Here is an 18,163-nt window from a genome sequence, read left to right on the forward strand (position 1 = left end):
CCTGGCTGTGTTACTCAGTTCTGGGCCTACCTCCCCTCCCCCACAGTTCTACACCTCAAGGATCCATGTCTGGAGCTCCCTCCTGGAGCCATGGCATGGGCTTCTAAGACCCCACCTGAATCCAGCTCTGTTCATGGAGGGCTGTGCGACCACAGGAGACTTTCCCCCTATATTCCAGGCAGGACATGGTGTGATGTAGAAGGGGGAATGACATGTGGTGAGACAGATGACTGCTGCATGGTGAGAGCCCTCTCTGCCACCTGACAGCAAACTTGCCCTCTAAGAATCCCCACCTGGGCCTGTCTGGGGTCTTCCCCACCTGGCCTGTGGACCACTGCCTCTCCCAACACACATCCAGCATTCCACCGTGAAAAGGAGGCAGGGAAGCCAGGAAGAGGACAGAGAGGGGTCAGGCCCAGAGTTCCACACAGAAGGTAACTCCAGGGCTACACTGCCAGTCCCCTATGTCTCCACTTGCCAGTGTACCACCCTTCGAGCCTTACCCTCAGGACCCTGGCCCAGAGAGGTCCTACACACCCAGGCCAGTGGAGACCAAGCTGCTTCAACATGTGACATCATTGGCCCCCAACCCCAGCTGGCTCATAGCCCTCCTTCACAGCAGACACTCACCCTGGTTGCATGACGGGAGGGTGAGTGTGAGGCAGGATCTCTAAGGGCCACCCTGCTCTAGAGGTCAGAGCCTGTTGTAGCTGTGGTGACAGAGAGGCAGGGTGCCAGTCATTCTTCACTTCTATGTGGGATTGGGTGTGTGCACGTGCATGCACGTGTGCACAACCCCCCCCAGCGGGTGGCTCCTCCCACCCCCTTCCTGGGGCCCTGCCCCCTGCTGGGACCGTCCCAGTTTATGCTGGGTTCTGCTTTGTGATTAGCAGCACATCTGCTCTGATGGCCATTTGGTGTCAGACTTACATGGGCACTTCACATACGAAACAAGATCCTTCTCATGGGTGCCAGAGGACAGGCCACACCTGGTCAGCTTGCACTTTGGAAGGTCAGTGGGCACTGTCAACCTGCAATCCCAGGGAAAGTGCTCATGGTGTCCCTCTGAGAAGAATTAATGCTTTCTGCTTCAGGAATCTCCAATTCCCACACCTAGGTCCTGGCCAGGCAGTTGGGGGCACAACTAACCTATTCCACATGCCTAGGCAGGACAGACTCCTCTCCACCAAGCAGAGACCTCAATACATCCTGCCTTCCTGCAGTCTGTCAGAGCAAGATGAGCCCAAGGGGGACGTGGAAGGCTGTGTTACTCCATAGAGTGCAGTGAGGGGGAGCCTTCCCAGTACTAGTGACATTTGGCCAAAGAGCTCAAGAGCGGAGGGCATGAGACTGGCAAGTATCTGGGAAAGACCATTTCAGGAAGCAAAACAGCCAGTGCAAAGGCCTTGAGGTGAGGCACCAAAGAAGTGGCATGGTTGTGGCATGCCACAAGCCAGGCGGTGGAGGTCTGGCACCCTAAGAACTCTGGCTTTGACTCTCAATCAGCCCCTATCTTACCGCTGGAGGAGTGACAATGGAGCTGTTCCTGGAGCAGGACTCAGCAAACTTTGTTCTGTAAAGGGCTAAACAGTAAATGCTCCCAGCGTCTCGGGTGCAGCCCTCAGGTTTGCCCTGTAAGGCTTGGCAATGTAGGGTGGGATCACTTGTAGACAGTACCTGTGTAGGCCCCAAAGTGACCACGCGGAGAGGAGTGATCTGGCCAAGAGATTCTTTATTGTGGGCCCAGCGAGGAGCAAGCTGTGTGGGAGAAGGAGAGAGCCAAGAGGGAGAGAGAAGGGCAGGGGCTTAAATACCCCTCAGTGAGACTCGGCACGATCTGACTGGTTAAGGTCATATGATTCATGTTGATTGGAGGAAGGGGCAGAAGGGAAATTTAAGCTAAACATGAGTCAGGACCGTGACCCTGGGAAACAGCAACTTAAGGGTGCAGTAAGAACCGAAACCCATTGGCGCCATTACTGCCAACATTCCTCCCTTTTTTGTTTGTTAAGGAAGGGGGGCGTTGCATTCGTTCTGGCTTCTTCGAGTTGGCAAGGGGCGGCGTAGGGGAAGGGAGGGTCAGTTGGCAAACAGTGTTGGGGTGGTGATCCTCATGATGGCCTCATGATGGCTCCGAAAATGAAAATTTCCTCTTCCCTGAAGTTGATGAAGGTCCCTTGCAGCCACAGGTCGTAAAGTTTCGAGCCAACCCTTCGGGCTCCGTATGGCGGGTACTAGCCATCCATCTTTGCGCAGGGAGTGGAGGAATTGAAGCAGGCGTTCTGTGAGGGGTCCATGATGCTTATAACCCGGTGTCCTGGTAGGGTCCATCACAGGTGTCCTCTGGTTGTGCTATCAGGGGTTGGTATCCTTTAAGGAGAAGCTGGTTAAAGGTTCGGTTAGAAATTTTGTTGACCTGGGTTTGTAGAAACTTTAACAGACAAGGTAGGAGGGTGCAAAAGGCAATCAGCATGAATATAGGTCTGAGGAGGGGTCAGAGCCAAGCAACGAGAGGACAGTGTAGTAAGTCTGTCAAGCTATTCTTTGTGGGCTTTCTTAGGAGGTCCCCAGCCAAGTCTGTTAATTTTTTCACATTTTGTTCCACCAGCCCCGACTCATTGACATAGTAGCAGCATTCCTCCTGGAGGAAGAAGCAGCTGCTTCTCGGCCGTTAAGAGGTCTAGGGCCCAGTGATTTTGTAGGGCCACCTGGGCTAGGGAAGTGAGCTGACGTTGAAGGGAGGCCAATGAGGCTGAGGTGGATTCAAGGGTGATCTGTAAGCGATCCTCAAAGTCTTTTGCCGAAATGAAACTGCGGCTGAGGGCTCTCCCCCGCCGCAGCAACAGAGGTGGCCAGGCTGACACCAACCATGATCAGTAAGAAGGTGGCCCGCCTCTGTCGGGGTGCATACAACCATGAGAATTCTGCCTCTCCATACAGGGTTAGTTGAGGAGCCATGGCCACCAGTATGCAGGGTCCGGGGGTAGTCTCATTTATGCAGGAGTATAAAGAATTACGACACCAGAAACATAACCCTGGAGGAAGCCACCTGTCCTGTAATCGTAACGTTAGTATGACAGGAGAGGGAAAAGTTGGTCAGGGCTGTTGAGGAATGAACGTAGCAGGTGTGAGAGGGAGGAGGATCTTGTGTGGACTCAGGAGGTTCCCATAAAGGTACAGAGGGTAAGGGAGGGGCACAGATAGAGTGATTTGTCTGTTGGACAAGGGAGGCATTAATAGGAACAGCGGCCAACAATGGACATTGGAGGGAAGCACAGAGGAAGCATCCAGTGACATTTAGGCTGTTGGTAGCATTGAGGAGCCGTATAGAAGCGTGGATTAGTTTAATCCAGTTAGGAACACCTGTGGATGTTGGGAGTTGTTCCTGAAGTTTCTTTTCTGACTGGAGAATGTTAGAGGTTATTAGTTCCCGTGTCTTAGTGGACATGGTTAATTCCCTAGATATCTCTATGGTGGCTGAGGAGCATGAGGAGTCACCCAGGGCATATATATTTGCCTGTTCCCCTTGTACCCATCTGATGTGCCAGGGGTCGGGGATATGAAGTATGGCAGTCCTATTTTCTCCTACATAAAGGTGAAACTGGTTGTGTGGCCCCTTGGAGAGCCGAACCCAGTGGATCTTGCAAGACCAGTAGGGGCATCCCCCATAATCCTGGTATATGGTGCTCCCTGTTTGCGGTAATCTCGGGTTTGTGAAGAAGGGACAAGCATAAGCCCTCAGGGAGGCAGTCGACCTTGGAGTCGTTGGCATGTCAATGGCAGTCTGGCACAACTTGGGGCTGCAGTCGGCGGTGCCAATGAGACTAGTAATCGAGGTCTGTCCAAGGACATAGGTTTCCCATACCTTAAATCTCCAAAAATATCCTCTGGTGTTGGCCAGTTTCCCAAAATGTAAGAGATTGAGAAAGGAGAGCAGGGCGAGAAAGTTATGGTGCATCTTCAGGGATAGGGGAGGGGACACAAAAACGAGAGATGCAAATTTTTAAGGGGTTATCAGGGGAGGGGGTGCAGATGAAACCAGAACAGGAGGCAGGGAGTGGAGATGAGGAGATGGTAGGATCGCTCTGCTGTTTGTCCCGGGAGGGTCTGGTGGGCTTTAGCCTAGAAACATGAATCCAAGATGTTAGTTTTCCAGGGGTTTCCTCTAACCAGGCTGCAGTAGGAGCACAGAGGATGATTTTTAGGGGCCCTTTCCATTTTGGGGTAAGGGGTTTCTTTTCAGGAAAAGGGGGAGAGAAGTAGACCCAGTTCCCTGGGTTTAGAGGGAAAGAGAGGTGGGAGCGTGAGGGGTCCAGAGACAAGGTGTCATGATGTCATAGTTGGGTTCAAAGGAAAGAAAGAAGGGGGAAGGCGAGGTGTCCCAGGAGTGGGCCCCGGGAGGAGGTGATTCCCGGAGGCAGAGCTGGGCAACTGAACATCACCTCAAAAGGGGATATTTGTGTGGGTTTCTTTGGGAGTACCCATAGGCAAAAGAGGGCTAGTGGAAGGAGTTGAACCCAATCCAGGTGTAGTTCCAAGGTGAGTTTAGTGAGAACCTCCTTTAAAGGAGGAATGTTGGCAATAATGGTGCCGATAGGTTTCGGTTCTTACTGCACCCTTAAGTTTCTTGAGAGGTGCCGCCATTGGGGGAGCCCATTGAGCTTGACAGCAGTGGGTGTCATGAGAATGACCAGATGAGGGCTGGTCCACCGAAGTCCCAATGGAGAGGGGAGAAGATCCTTTTTGGAGAACAAGATGCCCTGATTTAACAGAAATTGTTATAGGGTGGGGCAGGATCTGGTTTGCATGCTCTCTGAGAAGTTCCCTGAGAAGGCAGGTAGTCAGTCAAAGGAGCAGAGTCTGTTGGAGACAAGTCTTCTAAGAGAAATGGGTGGCCATACGTTATCTAAGACCCAAATAGGAATATTAGGAGAAGCATAAAAAGGTGTCTGCTCAGGGACTGCATACCTAGGGATCTAAATTCTGCAAAATACTATAACTGCAAGGAAAGCTGTAAGCTGTCTTATGGTATGGGGGTTGGGAAATGGAAGATGGGTTGATGCATTTATGTCTCAGGGAGTGAGTCTGTCCCTTTAAGGCCACACCTAGGTAGATGACCTGTGGGAGGCAGGGGCTGTCAGGATTTAAATGTAACACTCTTGGCTAAAAGAGAGCTTTAGCTCATTATTTTATATAAATTGACACTTTTAACTTTTTAAATGTTTGTACCATATTTAGATAAAGTATAACATAACACTGTCACAAGGTGGTCATTTAAAACACATAAGCAAATATGTAAATGAACTCTGATTTAGTAGTACTTAAAGCTTGACAAGATCAGCAGAAAACACAAATAATTTCTTTGATAAAATCTTTCTCTGTAATGTTTTTCTGTAGATGTTACTCAGAGCAGAACAATATTAAGATAACCTTGTTATTTCATAGACATAGAGGATTTGATTTTAGTTTGACATGACCCTAAAAATCTTTTAGGCAACTCTTAGATTATATTCAACTTTATCACACACCAAAGCGTTTATTATACACTTTTCAAACTTACTCAGACCTTCATACAACATACTAAACCCTTTGATGGTTTGTCTTTATCCTTCCTATTTGAAACAATCTTTAGGACAAACCCTTCTTTACAAAATCCCTTCTCATTCAAAAAAAAAAATTCCTTTTTCCTTTAACTTCTCAAAAAATACATTTATTACCTATCTATATCCTTTCCAGTTGTTTACTTTGTAACTTGTATTTTAAAATTAACTTTTATAAGAATTTTAAATTTATTATAGGGGCTGGAGCAACTAATTAGTAGCCCTTATTGTTTTAAGGAATTTATGATAGGCATAAGGCCTCATGTCCCTCAGGCTTGAGGGGATTTTGTTTTAGGTGTGGAAACTGTGAGGGTTTTTTGAGTTTTATTTGAATACGGAGGGCCTCCTGGCTCACCCTATACTCATCTCATCAGTCCACACTGTGGAATCTCTTTGTTCCTGAAAGAGGGGGCAGCAGAGATAGCTGCCTGGAGGGAGGAGAATTTGAGCTTTTAATCAAGATAGTAAATCCCGTCCCCGCAGGGACACTGGAGTTTTAGGAACTATGAGGAAAGAATGACAGAAGCGGAGGTCTCCCCAAGAGCAGACCAGAGGCCAGGTAAACTAGCGCTCTAGGGGCTGGCCAGATTTGCCCCGAACAATAACTTTGTCATTGGACCAGGGACCAGGAGAAAAAGGTAAAACAGAGAAACGGGCTCCACTGTCTAGGAGGAAAACGACCTTTTGTTTTCTGCCATTATGGCTCCTCAACATTGATGCCAAGAAGTGGAGTATGGACAGGAGGCTGGGACCTATCACCCATCAATCCATAGGAGGTGGCACCTCGCCTTCCATCTGGTGACGGGGGCACTTAGACCTCCAGTGGTTATCCTTGCAGAGGGCAGGGTCCTGGTTGGGGGTGGGGCTGTCTCCCAGGCTGTCCCCCCTTAAGCATTCTCTGCAGAAATGCCCCTCCTGTCCACCATGTAGCAAGTTCAGGATACAGGCCCCAGTCGGGTGGGGCCCTCTCTGAGAGCAGCAATGAGGCCATGGTGTCTCTTATCTTTTTCTCTCCTGTTAGTAAGGTCCCGGACATACAGACGTAGCCGTAAATACAGACAGGGCTAGCTGTATTACTTGGCTCAATGACTTTCCCTTCAGCCACAGTCTGAGTTTTTTACGAATATCTGGGGCTGACTGTTAGCAATTTATCTTGGAGGAGAAACTCTCTCACCTGTGACTCTGAGTCCACTGTGGTATGCTTTCTGATAGCGTCCTTAAGATGCTGTAGAAAGGTAAGAGGATTTTTTATTTTTAGGTTGTTGCTGTAAAATTGTTATTTTACATTGACACCTGACACTCTGGAGAGCAAGTCTCTGAATGGTTCTGGGCCTCAGTTTCCTCACTTGAAGAATGGTCTAGGTTAAACTAAGTTTTTCTACTATGAGATGGCTGAAGTGACATTAATGCCACTTATCTTCTTTACCATTTTTAATTTTTTTACTAATACTGGGGAATTGAACCCAGGGCTTTGCACATGCTGGGCAGACATTCTCCCATTGAGCTACTTCCTCAACCCCAAATATTATTTTTTTTTTTTTACTTTGGCTGTACTGGGCTTGAACTCAGGACTTTCTGCTTGTAAAGCAGCACTCTACTGCTTGAGCCATATACTCATTTCCAACCTGAGTGCCTGGGCCAGAACCCATTGCTTCTCTAATAAGATAAGAGTCTGGTCTAGTAGGAACCTAATATCCTTTCATGTCAGTTGAAAGGTTTGGATCACAGAGATAAAGGCTTGAATGTATTTCTCTGGCCATCAGTACAGCTGTTTAGATGTTTTTAAATTTCCCTTAGATCTGATAACTGGAAGGGGACTGACTTGCCCTCTTCCTACCATTGCCTGTTGAAGAGGGAAGCACTTGTTAAGAGGTTCTGAGTACTGGAGTGGCTTGGAAGGTAGAAATTTGTATAGGGGACCTCAGTTTACTTTTTTACTTTTATAGAAAAGGTCTAATTGGAGTATGGTATTGTAATTTAAGGAACCCTGTGAAGGCCACTTCACTTGGTCACCAAAGGCATACTGAGGCTGACCTCAGTACAAAGTTTCCAACATCTACCAGCCAGAAGACTGGAAGATGCAGGTCCCATCTAGAAAGAACAAAACGTTAGGATCCTGACTTTTAGCTAACAGCAGGCAGCCTCTGTAATAAAGGCTACCCTTTAACAAAGAAATAAATCATTGGTAAAGTTAGAGAAGGGCATTCAGAGGGCATTTCAGGCCAATAACAGGGCCATACGGGACAACTAGTGTTAATATTTGGAGGGAAAAATTTATGTTCAAGCCAAAGGTATAGAAAATTCTAAATGAGAAGTTTAGAGACCACAGTAACGTCTATTTAGTTATTTCTGGAACTATAACCTTGAGCTAACAATTGACTTACAAGGGCTGGGTCTGATGCCCTGAGGTGTGAGGTGGGGCTAGGAGCAGGACTTGTGCAAGGCTCCACTCCTTCCACACACACCTGGGACAAATGACCCTGACTGCCTAGGCTTGATCCTGTGGCCTGTCGCCCTTCCCCCCTTCCTGTGTACTCTGTGTGTGTTTATTCTAGGGGAAGTGGTGGCGGGCCACAGCCATCACTATGTGTGGCTGGCAGCCCGGGATGTGCTGGGTTCTCTCTATGGATTTTCGTAGCTATGGCAGGCGTTTTTGCTGTGTCCAGGAGCCGGCATTCTATGCACAAACGTGCCTGTTTGCTTTCCCTCCTCCCCTTGTGGCAGCTGCAGTTTTTTGTAAGTGCTTTTCGTAAAGCAGCTGACTTAAAGTTACTTTAGTCTGAGAGGCCTGGCAAACTAGTTGGAATAACTTAAGTCATAAGGTATCATGCTACAGGTTTTTCATGGGAGGCAGGGTCCCAGTAAGCCCAGGGAGGGGAAGGCAGACAGAGACAAATGACACATGGTGAGACCATGGAGGAGGCAGAAAAGGTGTGCTGACATCTTAGGTAAGGGAGGGGAAGGCAGAGCCTGGAGGCATGACACACGCCTATGGGATTAGCCATCACCTATGTCTCTAGGTTGCTCCCATTGACTGGTACTGGCACGCTTTCAGCCAAATGAAACCTCCACTCTCTGGTCACTGTCTCGGGAAAAAGGGACATTAGATGTGGGGGAAGAGAAGCAGTTGTCAGGTGCCATAATCAAACAGGACTCCACCAATGTAGCATGAGGTGTACCCAAATAAATTCGGGGCTTGGTCTCAGCCCACAGGAAGGGAGCATGAGCTCTCCCAGAGCTGGAACCGCCTTCAGGCCAGAATTGGCAAGGAGTGGCTTGCTTAACTCCATGATGGGGAAAGCTTTTCAGGAAGATAGGAGATAGGTATGGTGAGCAGTGCACGAAGTCTGCTTACATGGGGAAGGAGGTTTGGAGAGGAATTGGCTGATTTAGAAACTGGTTTACAGGCTAATAGAATCTGCGCAGGGGAACAGAAAGTACAGAGGGAGGATTTGAAGTCAGAGAGCTGGATTTAGACGGAGGTATGAAAAAGCTTGGACATAATGGAATCTCTCCCCATCGTCCTGATCACTCACAGTAGTTATGTGTGCCATAAAAGGTTGGGATCTAAAGACCTGAAAAGGGGCCAGTGACTTTGGCTGTCTAAAGGATAAGTGGGCCAGATTTGAGTGCAAAAGCAGATCAAATTTTTTGGTTTTATATGTGGGGTCAAACCCAAGGTGTCCAAATTATTGAGGAGGCATCTCAGTGGGGAGTCAGACGGCAAAGAGGAGGAGGCCCCCATGTTGGGATCTGGTCCCGAAAAGGGGTTTGGAGGATATTATGAATCGCGGGGCGTCCTCACACGGCTCAAATATCCAAGAACAGTACAAGGTGCACGAGAAGCACTTGTCACTACGTTCTAGTGGCCTGTAGGGCCAAAAGGCCGAGGGGGCTGTGGGTCACCCAGCACCAGGCTTTCTGTGACTGCAGAGAATGCAGAAATAGACCCCAGCCAAGGCTGATTGGGAAGGGATTCTTCCATCTACCATCTGAGCCCCGGAGATGACATAAAGGGGGAAATGCTTAAACCCCACAGACACTGAGGGGAGAGACCGCAAAGGGAGCCCAATAAGGGTATGTGGACTCACCAAAGGATGTCCGGTGTTGGATGCAAGCGAGGGCGATCGGGAGGATGAGTCCTAGCCAGGCACATCCTCAGGGTGTTCGTGGGGTGAGTCGGAATCGGGGTCCCTCCGGGATTAGCGGGGATATCCAATCCCAGTCACGGCACCAAATGTAGGCCCCCAAAATGACCACGCTGAGAGGAGTGGTCTGGCCAAGAGATTATTGCTGGCCTGAAGAGGAGTGAGCCACGTGGGAGAGGGCGAGAGGAGAGGAGAGGGGAGGGGGGGAGGGGAGGGGAGGAGAGGGGAGGGGAGGAGAGGGGAGACAGAAGGGCAGGGGCTTAAATACCCCTTAGTGAGGCTTGGCACGATCTGGTTGGTTAAGGTCATATGATTCTTGCTGATTGATTGGAGGAAGGGGCAGAAGGGAAATTTAAGCTAAACATGAGGCAGGACCATGACCCTGGGAAACAGAACTGAAACCTATTGGCGCCATTATTGCCAACAACCTGCAGTACCGGGCCTGTACAGGTGTGGCTGTGTTCTAGTGAAGCTCCACATGACCTTCAGAATTTTCTGAAATACTACTCTTGTTTTCATTCCCTGCCCCCAACCCAACCATTGGTTGTTCTGGTTTGCGGTGTTGGGGATGGAATCCAGGGTGTTGCACGCCCTAGGCAAGCTAGCCTCCGCGAGCCACTTACAAAGGAGAAAACCACCGCCTGCTCGGGACTGCACGAAAACAGGGTGCAGGTTAGACGTGGACTTGGGACAGTCAGGTGCCCTGTCCTGGAACAGGACGAGGGGCCAGCGATGGAGACCGGGGAAGGCATGGGGAGGGACCTGCTGGGTTGGGCGGAGGCGGGCACGCCCTAACGAAACTCACTGCACCCGCGGGTATGCAGAGCACGACTTAGACTATAAATGAACAAGTCCGTCACATTTTCGCATAAAAATAATAAAGAGGGACCTCTGGGCCAAATTCCACCTGTAGAACTTGCTTGGTGGGCACAGGAATCTGAACTAGGGACTTCTACGTAAAAAGTCCCGATTTCTCACGTGTACTCAAAGAGAGCCCCAAGCCCCGCGTGGTCAGCACCTGCTGCCGCTGGCCTCCAGCCTGGGGACCGCTCGGGAGCCCCGCAGCCGCCGACCCGCGGCGAACCTGGCGCGGGCTCCCAGGACGGTCGGTCGGTGTCACCCGCTGCAGGTTGGCCGGCAGCGATCTCGGCCGCTCGCTGAGCCCTGGGGTGGGGGTGGGAACGCGCCCACCAGACCAGCCCGGAAGCCCAGCGACAGGCAGTTGGTGGGTGCCGAGCTGCAGCCAACGGCCTCGAGCCACGGGAAGAAACCGCTGCAGGAGCGTCCGGCCCCCATCAACCGCCGCTGGATTGCGCCTGCGTGGTCTCCTGGAGGCTCCCGGAGGCGGGGCGGGCGCGCGGAACTGCACCGCCTTGGTCCGCCCGCGGAGCACCTAGGGGCGGGGCGAGTGCGAAAAACTGCGCCTGCGTAGTCTGCCGGCCGGACCTGGGGTTGGAACGAGGAACCGCGCCTGCGCAGCCACCCAGGCCCCGCCCCCTCTGCGGCGCCTGGCTTCTTCTAGCCTCCTGCCCCGGGCGGGGCAGGTGCGAGGGGACTGCGCCTGCGCGCAATAGCCCCGCCCCCCCGAGTCCCGCCTCCGCGCCGCGCGGGGCCCTGGGAGGGGCGCAGCGTCCGGCGGCGTCGCGGGCGGCGGGGCCGGGGCGGCGGGAGGGGCGGCGGGGGCAGACAAAGCGGCTAATGAATGGGCGCGCCCGCCGTGCCGTCCGCAGCCCGCGGGCCCGCGCCGCGCCGAGCCGGCGCCCCAGGTGAGTGCGCGCGGGACGCCTCAGCCGCGAGCCACGTCTGCCGACCGTCGGCGCCGCGCCGGGGTCGGGAGCCCCGCCATTGTCCGCGCCGGGCCGGAGCGGCCTCTCCTGTGTGCGCCCGGCCCGACTCGCTGACAGCTGCCGCCCGGCTCCCGCCGGCCGAGGCCGTGGAGCCGCACCGCCCCGCGCCGCGCCCCCGGGACCCCTCTCGTGCCCGGCTCCCGCCACGTCGCGGCGCCCGCGCCCGGCCGAGGGCTGGCTGGTGCGCGCTGGTCCGCGCGTGTCCGGGAAGGGGCGCCGGCAGTCCCGGCGTGCGTCTCGGCAGCGGTGACATGGGTCCGGTCGGTCGCACGCCCCGGCGGCTAGCCGGCCATCGTGGTGCGGTGGGTCGGACCGCCCCGGCTCACGAGCACGGACTTAAACTGCAGGTCCTCGCTTCACTGCGAACCGCCCAGCTGCGGCGCCCGCCGTCGCTTTCGCTCCTTTTGTCCCTTTCTGTGCGACCCGCACCGCCTCCGCGGGGCCGCCGTCCTTCCCCCGTCGCAAAGTCCCCGAGCAGCTTCTGCGGGCTTCTGGGGATGATGAAAAGGGAAGTTGATTGTTTTGAAGTTCACTGTGATCAGATTAAGCACATGGCTTTTTAAAGAATCCACTTAAGGCTTTTTAAGGAGCCCAGACGGCGGGAGCAGGAACATTTTTGTGACTTTCTACAAAGAAGTGTACATCTTGATGCTTTTTCTGTGTGCCGTGGAGATCACGTTAGGAGACTAGGAAGGATTTAAAAAGTGCTATGCTGTGAATAAGCCAAGTTTCGGCCGCTGGTTAATTCCACGCTGACCTGTTACGCTGTGGGAGGAAACCTTACAAGTTTCACTCTCTACCCTGTGGGTTCCCACTGGGCTGTCCTTGAAGGATACTCACCTCCTCTCCTTTTAAACAGATCTCGTCTTCTGCTCTTCATGATCTGCTTTTTCTGGGGAAAAGATCTAGTGCAAGAAAGATTTAGCGAATCTTCAGAAAGGTTCAGAGCCTCAGGTTTTTAGGTAGAGGACACAGTCTCCTATGTTGAAAGAAAGTTGTTAGTCCATTTGACAGGTGGTTTACTTTTCAGTCCCCTCATCTTTGTTCCAGGTAATTCCTCAATGTGGTAGTTGATGTTTTGGCATGTGAAAATTCTACTCTTTGATGTCAACACACACATCTACTAAGACCTTGGAAAAAGGTTTTAAGTTAATTATGAGGGGAGTTGATTGAATTCTGTGTATGTTCAAGGGAGCTCATATGTACTTAGTAAAAGAAATGTGTGTGAGCCTGATGCCAGTGGTTCACGCCTGCAATCCTAGCTACTCAGGAGGCAGAGATCAGGAGGATCGTGGTTAGAAGCCGTCCCAGGCAAATAGTTCCCAAGACCCTATCTCAAAGAAACCCTTGCACACACACACAAAAAAACAGGGCTGGAGTGGCTCAAGTGGTAGGACACCTGCCTAGCTAGCACAAGACCCTGAATTCAAACTTTAGTACCACCAAAAAAGAAAGAAATGTGTGTGTGTTTCAGATCCCTGGTGGCCTAGAGTTTGGAGAGAGACCTGGGCAGTGGAGCTCTGGAAGCATGAAGACAGTAAGTGACCATGGTCAGTGCATCCTCCGATTCATATCTGCATTCTCTCTGTGCCTGGCTTCAGCTACTTAAGTTTTCTACTCTGGTCTGATGTTTTCAGCAGGAAGGTAGTGGCCTGTTGAGGGGAGGGAGCATAGCCCTGTGGTGGAGGCCACTGGCGTTGGAGGCCAAGTCACCAACTCTTCTACCAGTTATTTCCGTCTGAGTGTCTACACAGAACAGTTGTTCAAGTCAGCAACTATCATTCTTCTGATTAGTCTTTAGTTTTCAGGTCTCAAGATCTGAAGACATAAACTGAAGGAATTTATTGTTCTTACAGATGTTTCTGTGTTGCTGAATTCTGCATAAGAGTCACAGTTCCTCGCCAGACTCCACCTTTCTGCACCCCAGTCTTCCATCCCCTTTTTGCCCCACTTTTCAGTACCTAGGTTTTTTTTTTCCTTCTGGAATACTTCAAGTCATTTACTTGCTAATTATTTGCAGTACAGGGTTTGAATTCAAGGCCTCATTTTTGTTAGTCAGGTGCTCTACTACTTGAGCTACACCCCCCAACCTGTTTTGTTTTAAGTTATTTTTCAGGTAGGGTTTCAAATTTTTGCCGGAGGCTGTTCTTGCACTGTGATCTGCCTAGCTATGCCTCCCTCATAGTTAGAATTATAGGTGTGTACCACCATGCCAGGGTTTCTGGCTGAGATGAGGTAAGACCTCATCTAAGTTTTTTGCCGGGGCTGGTCTTAAATCACAATCCTCCCCATCTCCACCTTCCAGTGGCTGGGATTATAGGTTTGCACCACCATGCCTGGCCCTTTAGCTAATTATTTGATACGTACTTTTGGTAGTTCAAATTCTGGAAGGCACCTATAGGAATAAATTAAATCTTCCTTGTTCCTGAGGCAGAGGAACTTCACTCTGCATGCCATCTGGCATTCTTACCTCTGTGCCCTGTACCTTACACTGTTCTACCTGGTGGGGCAGTGTGTCTTTATAAAAAGTCCTGCCCTCAGAGAACGTGGTGGTGGTGATCAGTGTAAACTAGAGAAAAGGGCCCGATAGCTGGGTGTGCTTGTTGTCCAACCTACTTAGGAAGCTGAGGCAGGAGAATCATTTGAACCCAGAAGATCAAGGCCAGCCTGGGTAACATAAAAGAGGCCCCATTTTCAAAAAGAAAAGGAAGATACCCAGTAAATGCTCCAAGGAAGACCACCAACAGGTAAAGGCAGGGGAGATGCTGGGTTTCTGAGAGGTGTGACTGCCTCTGGTAGGGAGAGGGCATTTGAATGTAGGCCTGAGGGACCCTAGGCCACAGGGCACAGGCCTCTCTGTGAGACACATCAGTATGGTGCAGCTAAAGCGCAGAGCTAGTCCCCCTCTGCTGCAGCCTCTTCCCCAGGGACTCAGTGGACACACAGTGTAAATAACATGGGCTGCTAGGCCCACATTTCCAACCTTATCCAGGTGAAGGACTCCCAGCAATTGTGACCCAGGCCTCTCCCTGTTGTTCATAGTCTGTGTACAATAGCAGCTGAGACTGGGTGGGGCTGGCCTCTTGCTGGTCCACGAGGGTGCTCTCTTGTGATTGCTGCATTCTCCTTCTCCCTGCTACAGCGTGAGGTCAGCCCCTTGGCCAGGTGACCCAGCAGCCCATGGACTTGCTGTATCCTCATATTTGAAGACAGATGTCATTAGAGGCTGAGTTTTCATCTAAAGCAGTCCTGTGGCTGCTAATTGAGGCTCACCTGTGGTCCCTGTTCCACCTGCCTGCCACAGAGAGCAGGGAAAGGGCTGTGTGGTATTCAGGGAAGAGTATGTTTGGTCCCTAGATCACAGAAGCCACCTTCCACATCCTGTAAGTAAAAGGATATGTAAAGATTTCCTCTGCTTTCAGCCAGCCATTCTAGGCCTGTCCCTGGTTGGACTCCTTGGGCCCCAGAGGAAAGGTAGGTGGTGCTGGGGTTGAGCTCAGGGCACCCAGAAACAAAAAGAGCAAGCAGAACAGTCCATGCTGTGGTATGTGACCCGAACATTTCAGGAACCAGTGACCTTAACGTGGTCTGTTTGCCTCCTTTGGAATGTGCTTTGTTTCCAAGGTAGCCTTATCGGGGTTTCTGACCACATCTCGTGAAATAGCTCTGCTTCTGGGTTTGTGGAGTTTAACCCTTTGAAGTTGTCCCTGGCTTTTAGCTTTGGGTTCTCCATCTCAGGTTAGCCCTGGGCTGAATTACAGTTTCTCTTTGTGACTTTGAGGCTCTTGATGCTGTTACCCCTAGAACATGTTAGTTACACCATACCACCCTCATGGTACGTTAAGGTTGCCCACAGGTGTAACAGGCCTTAATTCACATAAATTCACATCTTCAGAAGGAAAGACTGCCTTCTCCCTGGTGGAGAGGCAGGACCTCGAGTTCTAGAAGTCCCTGGGTATGCTATGCTCAACAGCTCTTTGAGGACTTACAGATTCCCACTAGAAGACAGATGCGAGTTAGTTTTTTAAAGGTGCCCCTCTCCAGATGGAGCCTGCAGACTGCCCACTGGCTCCATCCGGTGCTTGCAGGCCTTTTGAAGGAAATGGCAGATGTCAAGACTCTTCACTTCTAGGTGCCCTTTTCTCTTAAGAAAAGGGAAAAGACCATTCTTGTCTTTACTCACAGACCCATCGTTGATGATGTCTAAGAAATGATACAAAAAGTCCTGGTGACATCCAGCAGCCAGTCCACAATCAGAATTCCCAGTTGTTCCCCACATGTCTTTGGTAGCTGTTTTTCCCAATCAGAATCCTACATTTCAGTGGGTGCTGTGTCCTTCTGTTGCTCTGCCCCAGTGCACACCCTGGGTGAATGTAGGTGGCACATGATGGTGTGTCTGATGGTGCATGCTTGGGATTACACTCTCCTTGGAGCTCCCCAGCCTGGGGTAGCTGTTGGTGAGCACATCACCTGTTGGGGCATCCTTTACACAGTTTCTATGGTCCTTCCTAGTGGGCTTTCTCATGCTGCTATTCCTTCTGCTTGTCTTACATTCTCCCTCACCTTGGGACACCTTCCCTCTGTTACCAGTTTTCAGGGGAAGTGTTTGGTGTAATGGTCACCTCTATTGCAACAAGTGTTTTCATGTTTACATTTTCTTCTTTGACTGTCAGGGTAGGCTAATGGATTTTTACTTACGTGCTGCGTTACAGTTTATTAAAAGTGTTTTGTTTGTATATGTGATGCTCAGATTGTTACAAATGTGACCACTTGGGAGCTCCTCTGAGCTGGATCCTGTGTCCTTATCACTCAGCACACCCTTCTTGGATACTTTCTTTATATGACCTGACCTCCTGGCTCACCTTCACTTTCTTTTCCAGACCTGCAACAAGCATGTCTTGAGTGCTTTGGTTTATTTTAATAAAGAAAGGTATCTATCGTGTTTATGCATTTTATCATTATGATGATTATTATAGTGCCGAGAACTGAATCCCTGGCATTGTGCGTGCTAGGCAGACACTACCACTGAGCCACACCCCAGCCGTTTATGTATTATTGCTTATTGACCTTTTGGTGAATGGCACTAGGAAATTTGTTGTTAAAATATCATGAGTTCAGGCTGGGGTGTACCTCAGTGGGAGAGCACTTGCCTAACACGTGTGGATTCCTGAGGTTGATCCCAGCACACAAAAAAAGCAGGCAAACATACAAGAATCTCAAGTTCATACAGATATTTTCAATGCAAATTTAAAATTACATGGCTTTACTTAATTCCCTTGATTCTTTATCTTACCCTGAGAAATCACAGCTCTTGTGTGTGTGTGTGTGTACGTACGTACGTACGTGTACAGGGGTACTGGGGCTAAACTTCAGGACTTTGTGCTTGCTAGGCAGGTGCTCCAGCACTTGAGGCACACCCCAGCTGTCTTTAAGTCAGTCATATTTGCTTAGAGCTGAGCATCTTTGCCCAGTCCAGCCTTGCACTGCAATCCTTCTACCTGGGCTTCCTGAGTGGCTGGGATTACAAGCGTATGCCATCATGCCTGCTTGTTGAGATGCGTGAGGAAGTCTTGCCTTGATCTCTGCCTCCCGAGTAGCTGAGATTACAGTTGTGTGCCACCATGCTCAGCCCTGGAGTTCTTTTGAATCAATTTTTTTCTTCTCTTTCTTTTTTTTTTATTTTTTGGTGGTACTGGAGTTTGAACTGAAAGATTTACATTTGCTAGGCAAATGCTCTACCATTTGAGCCACTCCTCCAGCTCTAAAACTTAATTTTTATTTACAGAATCATTACTTGCGCTGGAGATGTGGTTCAAGCAGTAGAGTAACTTCTCGAACATGAAACCCTGAGTTCAAATCCCAGTAATGCTAGAAAATAAATAAGTGAAATAAAATAATTACCTGTGTAAAAAAATACCTTCTCCCTTCTTTAAGGCAGTCCCTTTTACTTTATCCTGCAGAGATCAGCAAAGACACACCAACCTCATTTTCCCTCCTGTCCTCCACAGAAGGGAGCAAGTACTGCGTATGCCATGTGTGTCTTTTTGTTGTTTTTGAGACCTTCTTGCTGTGTAGCCCAGACTGGCCTCAAACTCACAATCCTTTCTCAGTCTTCCAAGAGTTGAGGTTACAGACGTGTGCCACCATGTTCAACTATGGTCTGACTTTGTTACTTGGCATATTCCTGAGTGTAACAGTCTTTCTGGTGTGTCCAGTTTTGCTGTGGGCTGCTTCTGTAACTGAAGACTGGTGTGTGTTTTGCTTATAGTGAGACTGTCTTCTGGGTCTTCTAAGAATGGGACTGCTGGGAGGAGTTACAGTTGTAAATTGAGAGTATTCCATAAGTTAACTACCATTAAACTTCAGGTGTTTTTGTTTTTGAAACTAAAAAGATGTAAAATAAATACCAGGAAATTTTGGTTTTGAGTGCCTCCTTTCTGCTCTTCTCCTCTCCCTTGGGTCTGGATCACACTGAAGGGTTTCCTGGTACCCTCTATTTAAGGGCAGTGGTACTTCATCAGCAGAGTTTGTCCCAGGCCTGAGAGCTTTACTTATTTATCATTGCTTA

The 18,163-nt window shown here is 50.1% G+C and overlaps 1 protein-coding gene and 1 long non-coding RNA gene across 9 annotated transcripts in view; one reads left to right on the top strand and one right to left on the bottom strand.

Moving 5' to 3' along the window:
- Positions 1–1,715: 1,715 nt before the first annotated feature.
- Positions 1,716–10,755, bottom strand: LOC141425869 (uncharacterized). 2 transcript variants are annotated; one of them, XR_012451058.1, is made up of 2 exons: positions 9,692–10,755; positions 1,716–2,383 (listed from the first exon to the last, which is right to left on the bottom strand). It is a non-coding gene; the product is annotated as an uncharacterized lncRNA (long non-coding RNA). The 2 variants fall into 2 exon arrangements; XR_012451059.1 differs by having other exon boundaries at positions 1,716–4,122.
- Positions 10,756–11,414: 659 nt separating this feature from the next.
- Zbed4 (zinc finger BED-type containing 4) overlaps positions 11,415–18,163 on the top strand; it is a 31,056-nt gene continuing 24,307 nt past the window's right edge. Inside the window, exons 1-3 of one of the 7 annotated variants that reach the window (XM_020181533.2) lie at positions 11,415–11,514; positions 13,070–13,145; positions 13,452–14,342. The gene's annotated coding sequence lies outside the window, so the exon portion shown is untranslated. Of the gene's footprint in view, positions 11,515–11,844; positions 13,146–13,451; positions 14,343–18,163 lie in introns of those variants that run through there. The other 6 variants (XM_074084738.1, XM_074084739.1, XM_074084740.1 and 3 more) reach the window with 6 other exon arrangements.

The sequence above is a fragment of the Castor canadensis genome, chromosome 8, assembly GCF_047511655.1.
Source record: "Castor canadensis chromosome 8, mCasCan1.hap1v2, whole genome shotgun sequence".
Lineage (NCBI taxonomy): Eukaryota > Metazoa > Chordata > Mammalia > Rodentia > Castoridae > Castor > Castor canadensis.